The sequence below is a fragment of the Coregonus clupeaformis genome, chromosome 8, assembly GCF_020615455.1.
Source record: "Coregonus clupeaformis isolate EN_2021a chromosome 8, ASM2061545v1, whole genome shotgun sequence".
NCBI classification, from domain to species: domain Eukaryota; kingdom Metazoa; phylum Chordata; class Actinopteri; order Salmoniformes; family Salmonidae; genus Coregonus; species Coregonus clupeaformis.
Genome location: NC_059199.1, coordinates 4,683,694 through 4,705,458, shown reverse-complemented (window position 1 = coordinate 4,705,458; position 21,765 = coordinate 4,683,694). Strand labels below are relative to the sequence as shown.

Genomic DNA, 21,765 nt, shown 5'->3' with positions numbered 1-21,765 from the left:
TCGCCCGGCAACCAAGTTCAGTCGGAGGTCAGAGCATGTTTTGGTTTCGACCTGTTAGCGTAATTTTGTCCTACCTGATTGGTGGTGTTACAATGATAATAAAAAAAAAGTATGAAAAAAATGATATATGTATGCACTAACTGTAAAGTCGCTCTGGATAAGAGCGTCTGCTAAATGACTAAAATGTAAATGAATAATGACAGAGGTAGTAGTAAGAGTATACTATTAGTAAGAGTATAGTATTGTTAATAATATAGTATTAGTAAGAGTATAGTGATAGTATGAGTATAGTATAGTATTGGGAAGAGTATAGTATAGTATTGTAAGAGTATAGTATTGTAAGAGTATAGCATTGTAAGAGTATAGTATTGGTAAGAGTAGTGTATTGGTAAGAGTATTGTATTGGTAAGAGTATAGTATTAGCAAGAGTATAGCAGTAGTATGAGTATAGTATTAGCAAGAGTATAGTATTAGTAAGATCATAGTGATAGTAAGAGTATAGTATTAGTAAGAGTATAGTATTAGTAAGATCATATTATTATTAAGAGTATAGTGATAGTATGAGTAGCTCTATCTTGAATTTTTCTAAGCATGAATTCAACATCATAGGTACACTGTCAAGTTTTTTTCTACCATATTAAAATTGATACTCAAAAAATTCATTCATAAGCAGATTTCATCATGTTCTATTTATTTACTTGAGAATACTTAACCGAACCATGTAGCCTAGTAGCTAAACATTGTGCAGGAAACTAGTACTGGGATGTATTTGGCTTGTGAGCTGCATCCTTACATTCTCATTCAAAGCGGGAGGATTGCATTCAACAATCGATTGGTTTGGATTTTGTCGCTTCGATCATGACTATCAGTGGGAATATATAGCTAGCTGGCTAATTGTTTTTGTTTGAATGATGCATCCGGACACTGTTCCAGCTTTTTTGTTTCACCTGGCTGCTGGTTCCTGATCTTTTGAAAACATCAATTGAAGAGTCGTTTGAAGCTTGGGCTCGTAGTGAGGACAGTTGGCTACTACTCTAAACTGTGTGTGGTGAGCTTTCTGGCGCCCAGAGCTGCTGAGGCATCACCCAAGTGGGTACCATACATTGTGAAGGAGGAGCAGTCCAGTTGCTACACGAATCAGGCTGGTTCCCAGAGTAGCCCTCTACATGATCATCACCAGACTCCATCTTCATCAACCATCTCCCTGACCACCTTCCTCTGATCAAGCCATGAACTGTCCCTCTCCATCTTTGGAGGATGCATGCACTCAAAGACTTGGCCTCCATTGGTTGACCTAACTATAGCTAGGCTACTCATGATGATGTATTGGTTGACCTAACTATAGCTAGGCTACTCATGATGATGTATTGGTTGACCTAACTATAGCTAGGCTACTCATGATGATGTATTGGTTGACCTAACTATAGCTAGGTTAGTCATGTTTTTTTCTTCTTTTGAAGCACTTTGAGATTGTTATGAAAAGTGCTATAGAAATGTAATTTATTATTATCATCAGCACAAAATGGCTGCTTAACTGACTGATACATGTTTAGCAACGATGTGCCAGCTCTCACTAAAACATTTCCACTGTTCGACCCTCCCTCGCTCTCATCCATATTGTATTGCAACATTCACCTGGAGAATACAATACAATTGAAATTCTTATTCATCAGTAGTTTATGACCCAATGCCCTCCAAAATGATGAGTAAACAAAAAAACGAAGCATAGCAAAGCACTTTGGGAAATGCTACACCTAAATACATCAGTGGGATGCTGTCAACAATAACATGATAAAGGAACATCGCCTCTTTCAGAAATATCTACCAATCTTTGATGTTTGACACTTTTTAGGGAGTATATTACATTCCATCTTTCAAAAAACTGATACAGCTCCCTCAAAAATAGTTTTCACCACAGATCCATTCTAATGTGAAAGCACGACTTGTTCTCTTCTCTCCCTTCATGTTTAAGGTCAGCTCATTCCTCTGAGAAGTATCCTAAATGACAATGAAACGTTCACCGCATATCTGAAGGAGAACTTGTTCATGCCATTGACAGTAGTCAACAGTCTGATGAACTCAAATATTCGCAAGAATGAGGTGAGTCAGCATAACGCCACACATACATTTTTTTCACGTCATAGTACTGCATTCAAAAGATGTGCAGAAAGGTCCTGAAACAACAATGCACTCTAAACAAACACAACTTTATTTGTCTAACTCTGTCTTCTTTTCTCTTAACCCCCTCGCCCACACAACACACAAACACAGACTTTTCAGCCACAGTGCAGTGGCGCTACAGCCAGTTTTGAAATGCGTTGTTCAAGGGCACAATGGTTGGAGATTGCAGTTGGGATAAGAGACGAGCAGTCCTGCACTTATTTTAGTACCCAGCTGTAGATTCAAACCAGGGACCCTCTGACTAGAGGTCTACCTCTTCAACCTCTAGGCTACTACCTACCTCCCCAAATGATTGAACATATCACTGAATGTATTGCAAGGACATCATTTTCATCTTTGTTCTAGCCCAGCACTAACACACCTGGTTCAACTAATAAACTAATCCCCAAGCCGCTGATTAGTAAAATCAGGTGTGTTAGCCTTGGGGGTCCCCTAGTGTGAATACTTGGGGGTCCCCCAGGAGTTGATTGAGGAACATTGCTCTACCTGGCTGAGACCTTTGTCTTTGTGTTTGGGTGAAATGCAACTATAAGTGTGATCTATGAGCGACCCCTTCAGATGTTCCCAATTGATACCTTGCCATGTTCCAACTGATATCAGATGACGTGGAGGAAGACAATTATGTGTGCCAGGCTGTACATGCTTCACTGACAAGGGTGCTTAGATAGAATGCACAATGATTAGGAGATCACCATCTCCTCCACTCACTGTCTAATGTGTGTGTGGGCCGGGGGATGTGTGTGTCGTCTGTGCCTGTGCCTGTGAATGTGCGTTCATATGTGTAAAGTACAAAAGTAAAACACCAAGTAGGAAACTGAATCAGATAGGTTTCTTTCACTTCTGACACTCATCATATCCTTTAACCAGATGATAGGCATTTCAAGTCAAGACGACCTGAGAAATACCCTCTGCAATGGAACAACTCTTGACAGATACGTGGAATTCACCAGCGTGTCTGACAAGGAGGCCTTTCAGAATGTCAGCTGCTCCCTCACAGCACAACAGATGAGACAAGCCAGGGAAGTTTTCCTACAAAACCTGGATACAAGGAAGATGCTTACCAACGTAAGTAATTGGAATTAGTCCTACCACTCACTGCTGTCAATTTACCTTAAAGCTGGAATCCTTAATGGGATATTACAAAAATAAAGAAGTTACTGCAAACAATTAACACTGTTTTTTCCCCGCTGACATCATTGCACACGCGATAGAACAGCAGAATATGCATACTGCTCGATGCAATAACAAAGGTGCTGGGCCGGACAGTGGCACTGTTTCCCGTAATGCAGATTCCGTCTTCAATTGTATTGTTTGTTTCACTGTGAGATACAGTACATGTAATGATGCAGCATTGTATTTACGTGCTTTTCATTGACCTTTTCTCTCTTTGGATCTTAATTGTTTGAAATCTATGTTAGTCACTGCCTCATGGTTGTGGCATATTGGTGATTCGCAAGTAGTGGCTATTTCCAGTCCAAGGCATCCACGTCACCAAGGAGGGAACAAAGGTTAAGGCTAAATCAGGAGTTCCTACGCTGTAATCAATTGGAGCTTGTTACTGTCAAATTGCAGGCATATCTTGTGCAGCTGTAACACTCAACTTAATACTGCTGTATAATAATACATATTTTAGTTATATTGAGCTGCATAGTTTCTAAGAAGCAAAGAAAACATTAAATTGGACTTACTTACTTATTCCTTTTAGCTCGAAGTAAAACAAAGGGCCTCAACGGTGCATTGAAGTGGATATATACAATATTATACAATAGAGTGGAGTTGGCAATCATTTAGGTTTATGTTCTAGATAATTTTCTCTGGAGTATTTTCGTTACTGAATCTTGTATCTCACTGTCTCCAATGCGTGAGTTCACTTTTTCAATCTTGCACCGAACAAAGCATCCTAAGGTCAAAACTGTCAAAGGCATTCACCATCTTAACCTGCTTTGTTTATTGCACCTTTGAAAAATGTGAGAGTGTATCTGTCTCAATATGTTGGTGGTATAACGGTTTGGACGGCTGTGGGGGGAAAAGTATGTTTGAATAAAACCCAAGGTGAGAGATTTTCCCTAAGCCTGAGAAGCTGAGCTTGTTGCTCTATTAAAGAGGCTGTATGGAAGTTTAATTACTAAACTCATGGAACCACACAATACTTAGTTTTCGTCTAACAATATGCTTTTGCTCATGGGCGTCCAGTAGTGGTATCCCTTTTAGTCAAATGAGGTCATGTCTGGGCAATACAGAGCCTTCGGAAAGTATTCAGACCCCTTGACTTTTTCCACATTTTGTTACGTTACAGCCTTATTCTAAAATGTTTAATTTATTTTATCCTCAGCTTAATTGAGGTCCACCTGTGGTAAATTCAATTGATTGGACATGATTTGGAAAGGCACACACCTGTCTATATTAGGTCCCACAGATGACAGTGCAGGTCAGAGCAAAAACCAAGCCATGATGTCGAAGGAATTGTCCGTAGAGCTCTGAGACAGGATTGTGTCGAGGCACAGATCTGGGGAAGCGTAACAAAACACATTTCTGCAGCATGGAAGTTGCCCAAGAACACATTCTTAAATGGAAGAAGTTTGGGACCACCAAGACTCTTCCTAGAGCTGGCCGCCCGGCCAAACAGAGCAATCGGGAGAGAAGGGCCTTGGTCAGGGAGGTGACCAAAAACCAGATGGTCACTCTTACAGAGCTCTAGAGTTCCTCTGTGGAGATCGGAGAACCTTTCAGAAGGACAACCATCTCTGCAGCACTCCACCAATCAGGCCTTTACGGTAGAGTGGCCAGACAGAAGCCACTCCTCAGTAAAAGGCACATGACAGCCCGCTTGGAGTTGGCCAAAAGGCACCTGAAAACTCTCAGACCATGAGAAACAAGATTTTCTGGTCTGATGAAATCAAGATTCAACTCTTTGGCCTGAATGCCTAGCGTCACGTCTGGAGGAAACCTGGCACCATCCCTATGGTGAAACATGGTGGTGGCAACATGCTGTGGGGATGTTTTTCAGCAGCAGGGACTGGGAGACTAGTCAGGATCGAGGTAAAGATAAACGGAGCAAAGTACAGAAAGATCCTTGATGAAAACTTGCTCGAGAGCACTCAGGACCTCAGAACTCAATGTTGTTCAAGTTGGCTAACACGCTGGATTTCAGAGCGGGCGCGTTTGGTAGTCTGAACATGCTACTATGTGGCAAAGCTCCAGATCCAAACTCCACAAATACCACCATCAATTTCCCTGCTTCTGGAGCGATGAGGAATGACACAGAAAACAGTGAATCACTGGATGACGCCAGGAACCGCAGTTCCAGTAAGTATTGTTAATAGTGCACAATACCTTGACCTATCAAAATACTGACTTCAATTTCAGAAAACAAGTACTGTCATTCAAGGTAAGAGTTTTGGTGTTGTTCTCTAGTGGATGGCACACTATGAAGCAGACACAACATGTTATATATTTGTGACACTAAATGCTTCTTATATTTTTATTTGATACCGTTTATTGTATTGTCGTATAGTCACATCCCAGCAACCCAAAATTGGTTCTGTGAAAGTTCCCAGAACATTTTATTAAATTGTGGGAAAGGTGTAAGAAACATTCTGTCACGCCCTGGCTCTGGGGACTATGTTATGTTGAGCCAGGGTGTGTAATTCTATGTTTGATTTTCTATGTTGGGCTGAGTGACTCCCAATCAGAGGCAACGAGTGTCAGCTGGGTGTCTCTGATTGGGAGCCATATTTAACTGTCTGTCTTTCACTTTGTGTTTGTGGTTTCTTGTTCATTTCGGTTTGTGTTAAACTGTAGACGTCACGTTATCGTTTATTGTTTTGATCGTGTGATCAGTAATAAAAGGATATGTTCACCTTCAACGCTGCGCCTTGGTCCTCATCTCTAACCAACGATCGTGACAGAAGAAACCACCATAACAGGACCAAGCAGCATGAAGAAGAGAGAGGATGGACTTGGGAGCAGTTGAGTAGGAGTCTCGACTGGGCCAAGCCAAGAGAAGAGGAGAGAGGTTGGAGTTTGGAGCAGTGGGGTGAGAGTCTGGCGAGAATGATGGAGGCCTGGCCCACGGGGAGGAGAGACCCCCAGAAATTTTTTAGGGGGGGGCTCACGACGTCGGGGCAGCAGGAGGCCGCTATGGAGCGGTCCAGCGGGGTTGCAGAGGAGGCCGCCAGGTTACGGGGGCCACTGGTAGAAGAGGGGATGGAGGGTGTAGAGGCACGGTGAGAGGTACTGGCGTGTGTTGCCAGTCCGGTCCGGCCCGTTCCAGATCCCGGTGTAGAGCCAGTGGTGTGTGTCCCCAGTACGGTCCGGTCTATTCCTGCTCCCGCACCAAACCTACGGTGTGCGTCGACAGCCCAGCCCGGCCCGTTCCTGCGCTCCGCACCAAGTCTGTGGTGCGCGTCGCCAGCCCAGTCCGGCCCATCCAAGCTTCCCGCACCAAGCCAGTGGTGTGCGTCGTCAGTCCGGCACGGCCCGTGCCTGCTCTCCGCACCAAGTCTATGGTGCGTTTGCGTCAGCCCTGTCCGGCCCGTTCCTGCTCTCCGCACCAAGTCTGTGGTGCGCGTCGCCAGCCCAGTCCGGCCCATCCAAGCTTCCCGCACCAAGCCAGTGGTGTGCGTCGTCCAGTCCGGCACGGCCCGTGCCTGCTCTCCGCACCAAGTCTATGGTGCGTTTGCGTCAGCCCTGTCCGGCCCGTTCCTGCTCTCCGCACCAAGTCTGTGGTGCGCGTCGCCAGCCCAGTCCGGCCCATCCAAGCTTCCCGCACCAAGCCAGTGGTGTGCGTCGTCAGTCCGGCACGGCCCGTGCCTGCTCTCCGCACCAAGTCTATGGTGCGTTTCGTCAGCCCTGTCCGGCCCGTTCCTGCTCTCCGCACCAAGTCTGTGGTGCGGCTCGCTAACCCGGTCCGGCCCGTCCAAGCTCCACGCACCGGGTCAGTGGTGCGCGTCGTCAGCCCGGTCCGGCTCATTCCTGCTCCCGCGCACCAAGTCAGGGGTGCGCTTCGTCAGCCCGGTCCGGCCCGTTCCTCCTCCACGCATCAAGCCAGGGGTGTGCGTCGTCAGTCCAGCACAACCCGTGCCTGGGTCATGTCCGGGCCGGATCCGCCGCCGAGGCGGAGTGCCCACCCGGTCCCTCCCCTGTTGTGGTTGTTTGCGCGGCCGGAGTCCGCGCCTTTGGGGGGTACTGTCACGCCCTGGCTCTGGGGACTATGTTATGTTGAGCCAGGGTGTGTAATTCTATGTTTGATTTTCTATGTTGGGCTGAGTGACTCCCAATCAGAGGCAACGAGTGTCAGCTGGGTGTCTCTGATTGGGAGCCATATTTAACTGTCTGTCTTTCACTTTGTGTTTGTGGTTTCTTGTTCATTTCGGTTTGTGTTAAACTGTAGACGTCACGTTATCGTTTATTGTTTTGATCGTGTGATCAGTAATAAAAGGATATGTTCACCTTCAACGCTGCGCCTTGGTCCTCATCTCTAACCAACGATCGTGACACATTCCCTCCAAAAGTTTTAATAACACAACATCTGTCCAGTTGTGTTGACAATTACACAATGTTTGTATTAGGGTGCAAAAAACATTCCTCTGATGTTAACGATAATGTTAACAGAACATATTTCTTTATGATCCCAAAACATTCCATTAGGTTGTGTCCTATTGGTTCACCTTCCAATAGGACAACAACCCTAAGCACACAGCCAAGACAACGCAGGAGTGGTTTTGGGATAAGTCTCTGAATGTCCATGAGTGGCTCAACCAGAGCTCGGACTTGAACCCAATCAGACATCTCTGGTGAGAGCTGAAAATAGCTGTGCAGCAACGCTCCCCATCCAACCTGACAGAGCTTGACAGGATCTGCAGAGAAGAATGGGAGAAACTCCCCAAATACAGGTGTGCCAAGCTTGTAGCGTCATACCCAAGAAGACTCGAGGCTGTGATCGCGGCCAAAGGGTGCTTCAACAAAGTACTGAGTAAATGTCTGAATACTTATGTAAATGCGATATTTCAGTTTAGATTTTTTTATAAATGTGCAAAAATGTTTAAAAACCTGTTTTTGCTTTGTCATTATGGGGTATTGTGTATAGATTGATGAGGGAAAAAACAATTTAATCAATTTTAGAATAATGCTGTAATGTAACAAAATGTGGAAAAAGTCAAGGGGTCTGAATACTTTCCGAATGGACTGTAAGTAGGGACATTTGGCATGGTGAGTAGGGATGTCCTAAAATGTATACCGTACTTGTTGTGAGTTCTCCAATGAGAATGTTTTATGGGTCTACTGTAAGTAGCCTATACCCAGCCAAAGCAGAAAGATGAATGTGGACAGAGACCTACTAAAGCAGCACCGCCCCCTCAAGATTCTGAGACTGCCTGGCAGGGTTGGTCCTACAAAGCCAAAGCCCCTTGATGGGAGAGCATAATATACAAGGACATTCTCAAAGCTGCTAATGAGAACCTTGACGACCTTGTACCTAGCCAGTTGGGATTCCGGTGGGGTGCCCCCACCCAGGTAGTGGCAGTGCTGGCAACACTAGTTGCAGTAACTCATGAGGAGGGGGTCACACTCAGACATTCAAAGACATTTGGCCCTGGTGACATTTGGCCCTAGTGGCACAAAATAATCAAAGGTCTGACTGCACAGAGATCCTTGGGAAAAGGGTCACAACGGGGGACCAGCCTGTGTGTGTTTCAGGGGAAGGGGGTGTATCTGATCTCCATCACCTAGGAAATGACAATGGTTAATCAAATCTCCCCATTTTCCCCTTTTTTTGGTTACTACATGATTCCATATGTGTTATTTCATAGTTGTGATGTCTTCACTATTATTCTACAATGTAGAAAATAGTCAAAATAAAGAAAAACACTTGAATGAGTAGGTGTTCTAAAACTTTTGACCGGTAGTGTATATATTTACAAAACAATATATGGGGGATTGGAAATGATGCTGACAATTACATTGATGGAAGCTACAATCTATCTGCAATATTAAAGCTGATCTACCCCTAAAAATAAATAAAAGCTTGGGGCATCATACCCAAGAAGACTTGAGGCTGTAATCGCTGCCAAAGGTGCTTCAACAAAACACTGAGTAAAGGGTATGAATAGTTATGTAAATGTGATATTTATATTTTTATATTTGTAGAAATTAGCAAACAATTATGGGGTATTGTGCGTAGATTGATGAGGATTTTTTATTTTTAATATATATATATATATATATATACACACATTTAAAAATAAGGCTGTAACTTAACAAGGGGTCTGAATACATTCTGAAGGCACTGTATATATGTCAATTTAGGGGACCCTTTTTGGCTCAAGAGCATCAAAGCCAAAATGTCTGTATAACATTTTAATTGAAGTTTGTACTCTATTCTTCTCCTATCATGGTCTCCAGTGGCCGTGGTAAAGTAAAAACAATTCCATTTGTTTGAATAAGCATTGATATTTCCTGGATTTCATTTCAACATGATTTCCAGTAGAGGCTACAAAAGAGTGCACAAGTTATCTTTGAGAGAAATTGTATGGGACAGCAAACGCAATAAATAAATGATAAGGCAAGAAGCAGACAGAGGGGAAAAAAGCCATTTGAGCAACTTAAGCCCGGAGGCATTTTCAGTCATAGAAGAGAAAGCCAGACAAGCTCCGAGCAAAATGGAGCGGGTAAAATGCTCTTTCACACTCAGAGAGATTGGAGTTGGGGAAAGTGTTGATAACAAAAACATAAAGAAAGGGACTTAAGATAGAAAAAAAGAGAGACAGGGTTTATCGAGACAGCATTGAGTGGTAGTGGGTGATTTGGACATTTGTTGTAGCTTAGCACAGAGCACGATAGATAGTGAGGTCATAGGAGGTGTTGGACAGTAAGGAACTGGTGCTCTCTACTTCTGTCAAACAATGGTCAAGGTGCACAGTAGGTTAGAGATGTATGAAAATAAGTTGTTTTGACCTTAGATGAATTTAATTGAAAAAACTTTGATCCCCAGAGGATTTGTCACCAGCGTAGGATACATACAGTGACAACAGATAGGTGCCATTACAGGGTCAGCCATAGCAGTACAGAGCCCCTGGAGTAAAGTGCTTTGCTCAAGGGCACATCAACAGATTTTCACATAGACGGCTCGGGTATTTGACTCAGCAACGTTTCGGTTAATGGCCCAACGCAGTAATCGCTAGGCTACCTGTCGCCTGAGTACTGATGGCTGGTGGAACAAGTACAATACATGACGTCAATGGCATCAGCAGAATAAATATAATGCAACATCTTACGAAATAGTAGTGTTGTCACGATACCAGATTTCTGACTTCGAAACCAATACCAGGTTTAGTATCATGATACCGAAACGATACTCAATACCAAAATGATATTCGATACCGAAACAATACCACGGCAAAAAAAATGTGCATTAGGTAAAGTCAGTGTCACGAACGTTGAGAGACGGGTCAGACCAAGGTGCAGCGTGAAAACCGTACATGTTTATTAACTAAATAAACATAACACAAAACAAGAAACAACGTAACGTGAAGTCCTCAGGCTATACACATACACGCCTAAACGGAAACAAGATCCCACAATACACAGTATGCAATGGGCTACTTAAGTATGATCCCCAATCAGAGACAATGAGCGACAGCTGTCTCTGATTGGGAATCACACCCGGCCAAACCTAGAAACACAACCTAGCACTGCAACATAGAAATAGACTAACTAGAACATAAACATAGAATCTCACGCCCTGACCAAACCAACTAAAGACAACAGGCCTCTCAAGGCCAGGGCATGACAGTACCCCCCCCAGGTGCGTACTCCGGCCGCACCAACCTGACTCATTAGGGGAGGGTCCGGGTGGGCTTTCAGCCTCGGAGGCGGATCCGGCTCCGGGCGTGACGACCTCTTCCTCTCTGCCTCCCCGTTGCGCCCCTGGTCTGGTCTGGACCTCGGCGCGATGCTTCCCCTCTCCTTCCTCCCACGATGCACCAAGCCCTGTCTGGACCCTGGTGTGGGAGACCCCGAACCTGGAGAGGGGCTGACGTCTGGGCCTGGATCGGCAATCCTCCCGCGATGCACCAAGCCCTGTCTGGACCCTGGTGTGGGAGACCCCGAACCTGGAGAGGGGCTGACGTCTGGGCCTGAATCGGCAATCCCCCCACGATGCACCAAGCCCTGTCTGGACCCTGGTGTGGGAGACCCCGACCCTGGAGAGGGGCTGACTTCTGGGTCTGGAGTGGAGCCGCTGACCGGAGCTTGACTGGACACCGGTGGAGCGGACTGCTCTGGCTCCGGAGTGGAGCAACCGACCGGAGCTGGATCAGGCACCGGTGGAGCGGACTGCTCTGGCTCCGGAGTGGAGCCGATGGCCGGAGCTGGAATGGACCCCGGTGGAGCGGCCTGCTCTGGCTCCGGAGTGGAACCACTGACCGGAGCTGGACTAGGCACTGGTGGAGCGGACTGCTCTGACTCCGGAGTGGAACAGCTGACCGGAGCTGAACTGGACCCCGGTGGAGCGGTCTGCTCTGGCTCTGGAGTGGAGCAAACTTCCGGACCCGTATCCATCCCCATCTCTGGAGCAGGACTAAACGCCGTGCCCAGCCTGGGCACCGACGCAGAGGAAAATTCCAGCCCTGTAGTAAGACCGGTTGCCGGCCCCAGACTGGGCACCGACACGTTAAGGAGCTCCTGCTCCAAAACGGGACTGTATGTCATGCCCACCCTGGGCACCGATGCAGAGGTGGTTTCCAACCCTGTAGTTGGGCAGGTTGCCGGCCCCAGACCGGGCACCGACACGCTAAAGTCCTCCCTGCAGGGGACCGTCGCTGGAGGTCGGGAGAGTTGTGTGGTTGGAGGAGGTGTAGAAACGCCACCTCTCTCCCATCGCTCCAATCTACTCACTACACGCTCCATTGCACTGCCGAGAGCCTGGATCCTGCTCGCCTGCCGTTGGATACGTTCCTCCAAAGATCCGGACTGACCGACTGTACCTACTGACTCCATTTTAGGTGCGTGTTTCTGTCCTGGAACGGGCCGTGTAGGACTGGGAACACGCACCACTGGCTTAGTGCGAGGAGCAGGCACGGCCGTGCCGGACTGGGAACACGCACCACTGGCTTGGTGCGAAGAGCAGGCATGGGCCGTACCGGACTGGGAACACGTACCACTGGCTTGGTGCGAAGAGCAGGCACGGGCCGTACCGGACTGGGAACACGCACCACTGGCTTGGTGCGAGGAGCAGGCACGGGCCGTACCAGACTGGGAACACGCACCACTGGCTTGGTGCGAGGAGCAGGCACGGGCTGTGCCGGACTGGGAACACGCACCACTGGCTTGGTGCGAGAAGCAGGCACGGGGCGTACCGGGCTGGGAACTGGCGTTGGAGATGTACGACTGTTCCAGTCCTTCTCTCTCTGCGCCCAATCCTCCTCCAGTGAGGACTCCTCTGGGAGCCCCCACGAGTTAGGGAACAGAAACTCATCGTCGTTGTCATCCTCCGACTCCTCAGTGTAAAACTGTTCCCATTCCTGTTCCCATGGTCGTAGGGACTCCAACTGGAACCCCACCGGGTGCAGTGGTCGGGGCTCTTCTCTCTCGATCCCCGACCACCCCTTAAGTCCCCCCCCAAAAAAATATTGGGGCTGCTTCTCGGGCTTTCTCCGTGACCGAATCCTTTTGGGTCACCGTTTCTCCTCTCCTGCCTGGTCTTCCTCCTTCGCCCAGGGTCCTCCACCAGCCAATATCTCCTCCCAAGTCCAAAATGACTTCCCCACCTGTGTCCAGGGTGTCTGCTGCTCCTGGGCACACTGCTTGGTCCTTTTGTGGTGGGATCTTCTGTCACGAACATTGAGAGATGGGTCAGACCAAGGTGCAGCGTGAAAACCGTACATGTTTATTAACTAAATAAACATAACACAAAACAAGAAACAACGTAACGTGAAGTCCTCAGGCTATACACATACATGCCTAAACGGAAACAAGATCCCACAATACACAGTAGGCAATGGGCTACTTAACCTCTTAAGGCCCAAGCTGTTTTTTTACATGCATTTTTTATTTCTCTTTGCTATTTGGGCTTATTGGAACCTAATTAGAATAAAAACTAAGTATCATCTTTTGATATGATGTACTTTTAGAGAAAAATGATGTCCACATATGTGGATTCATGGTCCGAATTGCATTAGGCTAACATTTTCAACACAACTAATTTAAGTATGTATGTATGTATTTAGTGATTTAATTGTTCATTGGGACCATGTACAGCTTTTTAGCTGCATCAGAGCTAGCTTTTTTCCCATTTTACGTGTGTGCATGTTTACAAGCATATTAGCTGTTTCGAGGAGCCTCAGTCCATAAGTACACTTACGTGTACTTCATGTTTAGCGACCTACAAAGTTGCTAGTTTTACACTTTTTTTTTCAAATTTGCATGTCATGACAAATATACAAGGCTTTTATAAATATCTAAATCAGAATAAGCCATGAAATATGACAGAACTTCTACACAATTGTGGACATAAGAGCTAAAAAGTGCTGTCCACGTATGTGACCACTAAGCCCTAGGAGGTTAAGTATGATCCCCAATCAGAGACAACGAGCGACAGCTGTCTCTGATTGGGAATCACACCCGGCCAAACCTAGAAACACAACCTAGCACTGCAACATAGAAATAGACTAACTAGATCATAAACATAGAATATATAACATAGAAACTCACGCCCTGACCAAACCAACTAAAGACAACAGGCCTCTCAAGGCCAGGGCGTGACAGTCACAGAATAACCACTGTCACGCCCTGGCTCTGGGGACTCTAGTATGTTGACCCAGGGTGTGAGTTTTCATTAGTTTTTCGTTCTAGGTTAGTATTTCTATGTTGGCCAGTGTGGTTCTCAATCAGAGGCAACATGTATCAGCTGTTGCTTGTTGTCTCTGATTGGGGACCATACTTAGGCAACCAGTTTTCCCACAGTGTTTGTGGGATCTTGTTCCTGTTTAGGTTTGTGTCTGAACCGAGGACGTCACGTTATCGTTTATTGTTTTGTTCATAGTATTACTCAAATAATAAAGATATGTTCACCTTCCACGCTGCGCCTTGGTCCTCTGTTCCCGATGATCGTGACAACCACTGGGCTTTTTTTATATATATATTTTTTTACATTTAACAATAATATTGATAACTGGTAGAACAAATACAAATAAATTGAATATCTTCTACTCTATATTCAATTTCTTGCAAACATAAAACACCATATTAAATAACAGCAGAATACCTTACATTTTCCTGCTGTGAAACCATATCGGAGACTCAGAGCAAACAAAATAATTGCACAATTACATCTAAACTATTTAAAAATGTAATTTAATACATATCAGGGTTAATTTGCTCATCTATGATTCATAAAATTAGCTTTTTTGTCTTAATTTAAGGTTAGGATTAGGCATAAGTGTGACACTCTGGCTCCGGGACTTTTGTATTTGAGCCAGGGTGTATTTGTTTTGTTGGGTTTTGTTGTGGGGTTTTGTTGTATAGGGTGTATTCGTTTGGTTGGGTTTTGGGTGAGTAATTGTAGTGTCGTGTGACTCCCAATCGGAGGTAACGAGTGTCAGCTGTCGGCTCGTTATCTCTGATTGGGAGCCATATTTAAACTGTTTGTGTTCTCATGAGGGTTGTGGGTTTTTGTTCCTGTTTAGTCATTGTCACTATTGGACTTCACATTCGTCGCTTTGGTTTGTTGTTTTGGTTGCTTTAAGTAAATAAAGTCAACATGTTCTTTTCACTCGCTGCGCCTTGGTCTCCTTCACTCCTCGACGAACGTGACAGAAAAACCCACCGTAAAAGGACCAAGCAGCGTGTCAAGCGGCAACAGGACCTACCTACACAGGATTTATGGACGCCTATCAAGGATTCATGGACATGGGAGGAGATACTGGATGGAAAGGGTCCTTGGGCACAACCGGGAGAATATCGCCGCCCTTGTGAAGAGCTGGAGGCAGCTAAAGCCGAGAGGAGGTGGTATGAGGAGGCAGCACGGAGTCGAGGCTGGAAGCCCGTGGGTACTACCCAAACATTTCTTGGGGGGGGGCTTAAAGGGAGTGTGGCGAAGTCAGGTAGGAGACCTGCGCCTACTCCCTGGACTTACCGTGGAGAGCGAGAGTACGGGCAGACACCGTGTTACGCAGTAGAGCGCATGGTGTCTCCTGTACGCAGGCATAGCCCGGTTCGGTACATTCCAGCTCCACGTATCGGCCGGGCTAGATTGAGCGTTGAGCCGGATGTCATGAAGCCGGCCCAACGCATCTGGCCACCAGTGCGTCTCCTCGGGCCGGCTTACATGGCACCAGCCTTACGCATGGTGTCCCCGGTTCGCCCACATAGGCCGGTGCGGGTTATTCCACCTCCCCGTACTGGTCGGGCGACGGGGAGCATCAACCCGGGTAAGGTTGGGCAGGCTCAGTGCTCAAGGGGGCCAGTAAGCCTGCACGGTCCGGTATTTCCGGCGCCACCTCCCCGCTCCAGCCCAGTACCACCAGTGCCTACACCACGCACTAGGCTTCCTGTACGTCTGCAGAGCCCTGTGTCTCCTCCACGCACTAGCTGTATGGTGCGTGTCTCCAGCCTTTTCCCACCAGTGCCTACACCACGCACCAAGCCTCCTGTGTGTTCCCCGAGTCCTGTGCGTCCTGTTGCTGCTCTCCGCACTAGGCCTTATGTGCGTCCCCAGGGTCCAGCATGCCCTGTTCCTGCTCTCCGCACTAGGCCTTATGTGCGTCCCCAGGGTCCAGCATGCCCTGTTGCTTCTCCCCGCACTAGCCCTGAGATGCGTGTCCTCAGCCCGGTACCTCCAGTTCCGGCACCACGCACCAGGCCTACGGTGCGCCTCAGACGGCCAGAGTCTGCCGTCTGCCCAACGGGGCCTGAACTGCCCGTCTGCCCTAAGGCGCTTGAACTGGCCATCTGTACTGAGCCTGCAAAGCCGCCCGTCTGCCATGAGCCTTCAAAGCCGTCCGCCAGACCCGGAGCCGCTAGAGCCTTCCGCCAGACAGGATCAGCCAGAGCCTTCCGCCAGACAGGATCAGCCAGAGCCTTCCGCCAGCCATGAGCAGCCAGATCCGTCAGCCAGCCACGAGCAGCCAGATCCGTCAGCCAGCCATGAGCAGCCAGATCCGTCAGCCAGCCATGAGCAGCCAGATCCGTCGGCCAGCCACGAGCAGCCAGATCCGTCAGCCAGCCATGAGCAGCCAGATCCGTCAGCCAGCCATGAGCAGCCAGATCCGTCAGCCAGCCACGAGCAGCCAGATCCGTCAGCCAGCCACGAGCAGCCAGATCCGTCAGCCAGCCATGAGCAGCCAGATCTTTCAGCCAGCCATGAGCCGTCCAGCCAGGATCCGCCAGAGCCGTCCAGCCAGGATCCGCCAGAGCCAGCCAGCCAGGATCCGCCATTGAGTCCGGTGCTGTCCCTTAGCCCGATGCTGTCCCTTAGCCCGGTGCTGCCCCTTATCCTGGTGCTGCCTCTTAGCCCGGTGCTGCCCCTAAATCCAGGTGGGGTAAGTTGGAGGGTGGTCATGTGGAGGAGGCTAGGGGAAGCGGGTGGTGACTAAGGTGGGGTGGGGACCACGACCAGGGCCAGAACCGCCACCGTGGACAGACGCCCACCCAGACCCTCCCCTAGACTGTATGCTGGTGCGCCCGGAGGTCGCACCTTTAGGGGGGGGTACTGTGACACTCTGGCTCCGGGACTTTTGTATTTGAGCCAGGGTGTATTTGTTTTGTTGGGTTTTGTTGTGGGGTTTTGTTGTATAGGGTGTATTCGTTTGGTTGGGTTTTGGGTGAGTAATTGTAGTGTCGTGTGACTCCCAATCGGAGGTAACGAGTGTCAGCTGTCGGCTCGTTATCTCTGATTGGGAGCCATATTTAAACTGTTTGTGTTCTCATGAGGGTTGTGGGTTTTTGTTCCTGTTTAGTCATTGTCACTATTGGACTTCACATTCGTCGCTTTGGTTTGTTGTTTTGGTTGCTTTAAGTAAATAAAGTCAACATGTTCTTTTCACTCGCTGCGCCTTGGTCTCCTTCACTCCTCGACGAACGTGACAATAAGGTTAGCAGTGTGGTTACTACATGATTCCATATGTGTTATTTCGTAGTTTTGATGTCTTCACTATTATTCTACAATGTAAAAAATAAAACATATAAAGAAAAACCCTTGAATGAGTAGGTGTGTCCAAACTTTTGACTGGTAGTGTGTATATATATATTTGGTGATATTATGATATTATTTTATTTATTTATTTGTAACATAATGGCCTGCTTGGATGTTATGAACTCTGAAACAACACAAATCTGAAGGGGTCATTTTTGGGCATTCCTTAAGAAATTACAGTACCCATTAAATCTAGTAAGGCCACTGCCTTAGTAATCTTTGTGGTTTCTGAGTCCACAATGAAATTAGTGTTCTATTTTTGTAACACCATTCCATGCTCTTGCCTCCCTTGGATACACAGCTGAGAAATGACACATAATGCGAAGAATAAAGACTGAAACATCATACAGTTTACCGAATGGCTCTACTTATAAATCCTTTAATACGATACAGCCCGAGACCTCTCTCTCTCTGCCCATTGACTACTTAGCTGTGATTTCAAGCTGTTTTACCCAAAATTGCCTGAGTGAGATGCCCATGCTTTTCCAATCAGCACATCTTAGCTTCCTTGTGTGTTGCTGCCGAGGGTAAAATTGAACCAAAATGAATGTACTCAGAACTCAATAAGGGCTGCCTCAATTGCCGGGATAAACGGGGATTCGAGTGACACTTCCTTGAATTCGTAAACACTCTATGGCTTATACTTTCATAAACACAACAGGTGGATTAAGATTCTCTCTCGCTCTCGATTTGAGATATAATGTTTTTCTCAGTGAAGGTCAACAGGGACTCATGTTAGCATACTCCTGACATATCGAAATGATAGTGTTTAAGGACACGTGCAGTGGCTGGGCTGCCTTGGGCCATTGTGTTCTAGCCATCAGATATGTGGTATGGATATGAATCATATTCCGTCCATTTCATTTAAAACACATCCACTTAAAACTATCAGTACACAGTTAGGGAAGATATTGTTTTTGGCCATGTTTGAACTAAGTTACCACAGGCCTCATGCACCTAATCATTTTGATGGAGAGCACTATTGGAAAAATGCTGTGTCTAGGTGTTTTTTTTCCAATGTAACATATACTATACTTAATATAGTGTTATATATCCTCAAGCAACCATTGTTTTAAACTGAGAGGACATGCACCTGAACAATGAAATACAGAAATACTCTCTGTCGGCCACTTGTATTACAAACACCTGAGGTGTTTGATGTAACATCTGAGGTGTTAGCTAAAAGGGGAAATTCAGTATTTTACAACTTTATGTTAGATGGTTCCTCACTCTGAAAGTAGTCTATTGGCTACAATAAACTGTAGTCCATGGCTTTAAACAACCACTACAAACATCAGCTCACTTGCAAGCTAAAAATCAATGGGAGTTATGGGCAACAGTTTAATTTAGATTGAGGAACCATGCATCTTACATTAATTTATAAAATACTGAACTTCCCCTTTAACACCGTTAAGCCTGTTAGAAACAAATATGCGATATTACTCAACAATGTTTTCTAAATCAACTTCTTATTCCCTCATTTAGCTACCTTTGGATTTGAATCCGGCAGAGACATTTGGATTAGTGGGGAGAACTATAGAAGATGTATTACCTTTGATTGATGAGGTTGGTGTGTTAGTTATTTACCATCTGAAAGGATAGTGGGCCTACATGGAAATCTAATACCATTCAGTATTAGTCTCTGTTGAAAACACTTGTGTCGCCCAGTAACCCCTATATGACTCATTGTAATCAATAACAATAATGGAAATATGAAGTCTATTGAGAAATTGCATGAAAATGGATAGTATCATATCAATTTGTTGTCTTGAAGTCAATAAATTAAGTACTATACTGTCATTTTCTGATAATTTGTTGTTGTAATAACACCCCCCACCAATACAGATGAACAAGTTGCAGAACTCAATGTTGTTCAAGTCGGCTAACACGCTGGATTTCAGAGCGGACGCGTTTGGTAGTCTGAACATGCTACTATGTGGCAAAGCTCCAGACCCAAACTCCACAAATACTACCATCAATTTCCCTGCTTCTGGAGCGATGACGAATGACACAGGAAACAGTGAATCACTGGACAACACCAGGAACCGCAGTTCCAGTAAGTATTGTTAATAGTGCACAATACCTTGACCTATCGAAATACTGACTTCAATTGTTGATATTTCAGAAAACAAGTACTGTCATTCAAGGTAAGAGTTTTGGTGTTGTTCTCTAGTGGATGACACACTATGAAGCAGACACAACATGTTATATATTTGTGACACTAAATGCTTCTTATATTTTTGTTTGATACCGTTTATTGTATTGTCGTATAGTCACATCCCAGCAAACCACAATTGGTTCTGTGAAAGTTCCCAGAACATTTTATTAAATTGTGGGAAAGGTGTAAGAAACATTCCCTCCAAAAGTTTTAATAACACAACATCTGTCCAGTTGTGTTGACAATTACACAATGTTTGTATTAGGGTGCAAAAAACATTCCTCTGATGTTAACGATAATGTTAACGGAACGTATTTTTTTATGTACTTTAAAAGATCCCGAAACATTCCATTAGGTTGTGGGAACAGTGTGGGGACAATGCAAAAACTAGGTTAACAAAACACAAAATAGTTGATGACCTTCATACAATGTTTGTATCAGGGTGCACAAAACTTTCCCTCAATGTTCTTACAATGTTAGTCCTATTCTCCTAGAATGATAAAGATAACTTTTGAACAGTCCATGGAGGTTTCTTCCATGTGTAAATTATATTTTACTGTTACAGAATTTTGTTTTACAACTGTTCATGTAGAAACACATTTGGCAATTGTGATATTTATAGCCATTTTGAACATTTGAAATAATGATATATTGTAGATCCATTGATTCTTGAAGAATATCAAGCCTTGAAATAGCGTATAAAAATTGTGAAAAGGGTTCTTCGATCAGTTCTGTCAAACAGCTAGCCATATTGTGTAATGTATACACAGCACAGACATTTACACATGTTCAGAAATGACATTCATGAATGCTTCAAAGGTCACACTTGTCAAGTGGAATATGTATGATTCCTGTGAACACTGAAGTATTGTTCGAAAAAATAAGCTTCAGTAGGCTTCCTCCAATGACAATAAATCAATTTAGTACAACAGTTTCCTGCTAGGCATACACATGCAGTTGCTTATCCCAACGACATGAAATAAATATGTAGCCCGTTTCTTGGGTTTCATGCTTTAAAATGCAGCAGAGCCCTTGTCTGTTCTACTTGACAGGTAGGCGGATGCTAAGCTGTTTATTGATTTCTTCATAGAGTGCAAATGTTTTCTAAGGTCAGAAGACGCCAAACTAAAAACCCAAAGAGTCAGAGGTCAGAGGTCATTCAATTCAATATTCATCAATAATAAATAAGCAGTTTCTGTCTAAAGAGACAAGACTAACAAGGAAATATATGAACTAACAGTACAGGTAGATAGCAATAAAAAACAATACTACAGAGATAGAAAATAAGTTAGAGGAAAAACAAAAAGAACTGGAGGAACTTATTCAAGAACAATCTAATGTAATCTATTACAAAAATGAGTATGGAGAAAAATTCAACAAATTCTTCCTGAATCTCCAACACAGGAACGCTACCAAAAAGAATTAGCAGAAACTCGTTACTAAAGACGGAGTCATCTATGATTCTCCAAATAATATTTTAAAAGAGGAAGCTAAATATGTTTAGCAGATGTTTTCTTTTTATTCTCATCCTCACCCTCTGAATGACGATTACTGTGTGGAATTATTTCCAAATAATTTAAAAAACTGAAAATTAACAAATGTACAGAAAGATCAGTGCGAAGGCCAAATTACAGAGGAATAACTTTTTGATGCTATTAAATCCTTTCAGTCTGGAAAAACCCCAGGACTTGATGGCCTTTTTTGATATATTCAAATATCTATTGTTAGCTTGTTTTAACGACTCCTATAGAAATGGTAGTCTGTCAGGTACTCAGCAGGAAGGTCTGATTTCACTATTATTAAAACAAGACCCAGATGGCAAATGTAAAGATCCAGTCTATCTAAAAAAACTAGAGGCCTCTTACACTTCAATGTTGTGATGCAAAAATACGAGTGAAATGCATAGCACTCAGAATTAACAAGGTTTTACCAGGTATTGTTCATCCTGATCAGACAGGTTTTTTTACATGGACGATACATTGGAGATAATATATGACAACTACTAGAAATAATAGAACAACATGAAAGAAGCCAGGCCTGGTAATACAGCGGATTTTGAAAAGGCCTTTGATAATCGTTAGATTGTATTTTATTTATAAATGCCTGGATTTTTTCAATTTCGGTGATTCTCTTATAAAATGGGTAAAAGTAATGTATAGGAACCCAAGGTGTAAAATAGTAAATAGTGGCTACTTCTCAGAGTTTTGAATTGTCAAGAGGAGTTAAACAAGGGTGT

General features: G+C 45.1%; 1 pseudogene; it reads left to right on the top strand.

Annotated features, from left to right (window-relative positions):
• Positions 1–21,765, top strand: part of LOC121572576 — a 246,485-nt pseudogene that overhangs the window by 24,897 nt on the left and 199,823 nt on the right.